The sequence below is a fragment of the Triticum dicoccoides genome, chromosome 1A, assembly GCF_002162155.2.
Source record: "Triticum dicoccoides isolate Atlit2015 ecotype Zavitan chromosome 1A, WEW_v2.0, whole genome shotgun sequence".
NCBI lineage: Eukaryota > Viridiplantae > Streptophyta > Magnoliopsida > Poales > Poaceae > Triticum > Triticum dicoccoides.
The window spans coordinates 578,612,603-578,618,277 of NC_041380.1; positions in this window are offsets into that span (position 1 = coordinate 578,612,603).

Sequence of the window (5,675 nt, forward strand, 5' to 3'; positions counted from 1 at the left end):
CTGGTCTTCATCTTTGGCGAGGATTTTTTTATTTTTTCTAAGATGTTCCGTGGAGTTTCAGGTCATTCTGAGAATATTTGTTTTCTGCACATAAAACAACATCATGGCAATTCTGCTGAAAACAGCGTCTGTCCGGGTTAGTTCCATTCAAATCATACAAGTTAGAGTCCAAAACAAGGGCAAAAGTGTTTGGAAAAGTAGATACAATGGAGACGTATCAGTGTCTGGGTCCTTAATCGGCGAACTAGTGGATTGCCTTAAGAGACTGCTTTGTGCTTCTGCTGCGAGGGCCGCAGTGTGCTCCTCCGTGCGGAGTGAGCGCTCTGTGTTTCCATTGACTGTGATGACCCCCCGAGGTCCTGGCATTTTGAGCTTGAGATATGCATAATGCGGTACCGCATTGAATCTTGCAAATGCGGTTCGCCCGAGCAGTGCATGGTAGCCACTGTGGAACGGGACTATGTCGAAGATTAACTCTTCGCTTCGGAAGTTATCCGGGGATCCGAAGACCACTTCTAGTGTGACTGAGCCTGTGCAATGGGCCTCTACACCTAGTATGACACCTTTAAAGGTCGTTTTTGTGGGTTTGATCCTTGAGGGATCGATACCCATTTTGCACACTGTGTCCTGATAAAGTAGGTTCAGGCTGCTGCCGCCATCCATAAGGACTCGAGTGAGGTGAAATCCGTCAATGATTGGGTCTAGGACCAATGCGGCGAATCCGCCATGATATATACTAGTGGGGTGGTCCTTGCGGTCGAAGGTGATCGAACAGGAAGACCATGGGTTGAATTTTGGGGCGACTGGCTCCAATGCATATACGTCCCTGGGCGCACGCTTCCGTTCCCTCTTGGGGATGTGGGTTGTGTATATCATGTTCACCGTACGCACTTGAGGGGGGAACCTCTTCTGTCCTCCGGTGTTCGGCTGCCGGGGCTCCTCCTCGTCATCGCTATGTGACCCCTTATCTTTATTTTTGGCATTTAACTTGCCGGCCTGCTTGAAAACCCAACAATCCCTGTTGGTGTGGTTGGCTGGCTTGTCGGGGATGCCGTGTATTTGACACGAGTGATCGAGTATATGGTCCAAACTGGATGGGCCCGGAGTGCTTCTTTTGAATGACTTTTTCCGCTGACCGGGTTTAGAGCCTTTGAATCCGGCATTGACTGTCGTATCCTCGGTATTGTCGCGGTTAATGCGGCGCTTATGTTTGTTGCGACGTGACCTGCCATTGCCGTCCTTGGTATCCGAAGTACCATGGTTCTTTGATATGTTATTACTGCAAGCCAGCCAGCTGTCTTCTCTCGCGCAAAAGCGGGTCATGAGTGTCGTGAGGGCTGCCATAGATTTCGGATTTTCCTGACCAAGGTGCCGGGCTAGCCACTCGTCGCGGATGTTATGCTTGAAAGCTGCTAGGGCCTCTGCATCCGGACAGTCGATGATTTGATTTTTCTTTATTAGGAACCGTGTCCAAAATTTCCTGGCCGATTCTTTTGGCTGTTGAATTATGTGGCTCAAGTCATCGGCATCTGGTGGTCGCACATAAGTGCCCTAAAAGTTGTCGAGGAATGCGGCTTCCAGATCTTCCCAACGGCCAATGGACTCTGTTGGCTAGCTGTTGAGCCAATGCCGAGCTGGTCCTTTGAGTTTTAGTGGGAGGTATTTGATGGCATGTAGGTCATCACCGCGGGCCATGTGGATGTGCAGGAGGAAATCCTCGATCCATACCGCAGGATCTGTTGTGTCGTCGTATGATTCAATATTTACGGGTTTGAAACCCTATGGGATTTGATGATCCATTACTTCGTCTGTGAAGCATAGGGGGTGTGCGGCGCCTCTGTACTGGGCTATGTCGCGACACAGCTCAAATGAGTCTTGCCCACTGTGTTCGGCCCGGCTAGACTTACTTTTTCTGTCTCGCATAGTGGCGCGCCCTCGTGATCTGTAGATCGATCTTGCATGTTTTGCTTTGTCCTCCAATACGGCTCGCAGGTCTGGCGTATTTCCCCATGCCTTTTTATTTGAATGGCATCGGGGTGAGGGCTGAGCTTTTGGCTAGAATGTTTCTCTGTCGCGGCCACGAGGTGGCCGATCAGCCGCGTCATACGCCGGGGATGTAGGTTTCGGTGCTTCCTCCTCCAGTCCGGGTAGCAACCTGCACTTTGGGTAACTCTTGGAGGGGCGTTCGAGTTTATATTCCTCGGCCGCCAGGACTTCAGTCCATTAGTCGGCTAGCAAATCTTGATCAGCTTGAAGCTGCTACTGCTTTTTCTTAAGGCTATTTGCCGTGGCTATAAGCCGGCGCTTGAAGTGTTCTTGTTCGACGGGATCCTCTGGCACGACGAATTCATCATCGTCGAGGCTTGCCTCATCTTCGGAGGGAGGCATGTAATTATCATCCTCGGCCTCTCCATCTGCCGCTCTCTCAGGAGGGCTGGCTCCTCCATCCTCCTGCTCTAAATCTTGCTGGAGGGGATTGTTGTTGTCTTCGGCACTGTCCGGAGTGCTATTATCTCCGGTGCCGGTATCACCACTTTTGCCTTGGCGGGACTTAGAGCGGCGCCGCTGACGCCGGCGCTTGGGTTGCTTCTTGGAGGGGTCATCCTCCATTGTCTCATCGCCATTGCCTTCTTTGGGTGTGTCCACCATGTATATATCGTATGATGAGGTGGTTGTCCAGTGCCCTGTGGGTAGTGGTTCCTCTTCGACTCCCGCATCGTCGTCCATACCATCGATGTCTTCGGAGTCGAAGTCGAGCATGTCGGTTAAGTCATCGACAGTGGCTACTAAGTGGGTGGTGGGTGGGCGGCGAATTTCTTCGTCATCCGCATCCCAATCCTGCCGGACGTAGTTCGGCCAGGCCTCTCCTGACAAGGAGAGAGACCTTAATGAGTTCAGTATCTCGCCAAAGGGCGAGTGCTGAAAAATATCCGTGGAGGTAAACTCCATGATCGGCGCCCAATCGGATTCGACAGGAACGGGCGCAGGCGGTTCGGAGTCCGTGGCCGGAGAAGGATCCGACAGTTTGGCAACACGGCTCTTGTGAAGGGTAAGGTTGATATTCGGCACGATCACCGCTGAGGATACGACCTCCGTGACGGGGTCCATCCACCCGTCCATGGATGGCGCAACTGGCTCCGAATTGAGGCTCGGAGCGGCTGCCGGTGTGATCCCCTGAATACGGTCCGATGGTAGAGCTAAATCATACTCATCGTGACTGCGCGGCGCACAAGGCAGGGGCTCGAATCCGTCGAAGATCAAGTCTCCGGGGATATCGACCGTGTAGTTTAAGCTTCCAAACCTGACCTGGTGGCCAGGGGCGTAACTTTCGATCTGCTGCAGATGGCCAAGCGAGTTGGCCCGCAGTGCGAAGCCGCCGAACACAAAGATTTGTCCGGGGAGAAAAGTCTCACCCTGGACTGCATCGCTATCGATGATCGTAGGAGCCATCAAGCTTAACGGACATGACACAGAGGAACTCTCAATGAAAGCACCAATGTCGGTGTCAAAACTGGCGGATCTCGGGTAGGGGGTCCCGAACTGTGCGTCTAAGGCGGATGGTAACAGGAGGCAGGGAACACGATGTTTTACCCAGGTTCGGGCCCTCTTGATGGAGGTAAAACCCTACGTCGTGCTTGATTTATTCTTGATGATATGAGTATTACAAGAGTTGATCTACCACGAGATCGGAGAGGCTAAACCCTAGAAGCTAGCCTATGGTATGATTGTATGTTGTCCTACGGACTAAAACCCTCCGGTTTATATAGACACCGGAGGAGGCTAGGGTTACACAAGGTCGGTTATAAAGGAGTAGATATACATATCCGTATTGCCTAGCTTGCCTTCCATGCCAAGTAGAGTCCTATCCGGCCACGAGACGAATTCTTCAATCTTGTATCTTCATAGTCCAAAAGTACGGCCAAAGGATATAGTCCGGCTGTCCGGAGACCCCCTAATCCAGGACTCCCTCAGACCCTAATACCGTTAATGAGTACACATGGAATATTCCAAGTTGTTGAGCAAGTTTAGAGGAAAGCATGCTAGAGTTCTTCAAGCGCCTCAATAACAATGAAGATATACTACTTCCTTACAACTTCCTGTGAGTCACACTGTCTTGTATTACAAATTCTGTTTTTGCTTACTAGCTAGCTAGATGTTAATAATTAAGTGTATAGGGTTTAGGCTAGTTGATTAGTGTTGTGCACATGCCCTCTTAATTAAGACATGCAAACGTGTGCGCATGCAGTTTCCACTGGATCTTGTTAATCATTAAAGTTGATAAAGGAACAGTTGAAGTTTTGGACTCACTACTTAAGGCAAAAAGTGACTTCTCCATCGCGAAGGGGATAGTCGGTAGGTAATTTCAATCATTATTAACTATATCTCGACCTATTTAATCAGTTCGTCATTTCCTGATACCAACTATTTAATAACCCCTTTATTCATTTTCTTTGCTGACGGGCAGGGCTTGGGCAAAGTTCATCAAGGTGACTCCAGGCAAATGGCGACAAAAACTATATTGGTATTGACCCAAGGTAAGTAATTAAGTATTACTAACTAGCTTACCATCTCTTTAATTCTTGTTTCCATACCATTAATTAATTATTATGCTTGATTAATTATTATCTGATTAAATTCCATTCTTGTAAAGGCCCTGAGGCAGGCTCCGGGGAATAATCTGTGTGCATACTACGTTTGCGAGAACACTCGCATGATGGCGTCCGAAAGGAGCAAATCTCAAAGACAGGAATGGGTACGTTTGCCAGAACACTATTCACAATATTTACATCATTATCGATATCTATTCACACAACTAATACACATGCATATTGATATCCTTCTTAACAGTTCAAAGAGGTGCGGGAGAAGCTCCTACCAACGGAGCGCATACTAGCACTTCAAGAGGAAATAGCAGGATTTTTGCTCGACCAGGTCATAGATCCCAAAGGAGAATACTATTACCCGCTACCGCTCCCATGAACCACTTGTCATCATGCTTCGAAGGCACCAAGGCAACATGTAGGAGAAATTGTATATATATATATATATATATATATACATGTGTATGTGTGAATAATTAATGGTGGTTGTGAGACATTCAATGATATATATACATACATACATACACACACACACACACACACACACACACACATATATATATATATATATATATGTATATATATATATATATGACCGGTTCTACGAGAAAAAATCTATTTATATATATGCATAACGTGTACAATACGTAGTATCGTAAAATACCAGCAAACAAAAAAGAATTAAATGGAAAACACAAAATTAATGGAAAAATAAAAAATAAAACCAAGACCACCCCAAACATTTAGTGCCGGTTGGTGTTACCAACTGGTACTAATGTCCTACACGCACCCGGGCCTGGCTTGTGCCACGTGGTGGCACTTTAGTGCCGGTTCGTGATGAACCGGTACTAAAGGGGGGACCTTTAGTCCCCACTCTTTAGTGCCAGTTGTGGAACCGGCACTAAAGGACCTTACGAACTGGCACTAAAGCCCGGTCCTGCACTAGTGTTTAGGGGTTTCATATATTGTGTTAGCTAGCTAATAGAGAGAAGTGACCTCTCTTATCTCCGTGCTTGGTCGACGCTAGGTACTATACGTATAGAGAGAACTCGACACGCTAGCTAGTAAGCAAAT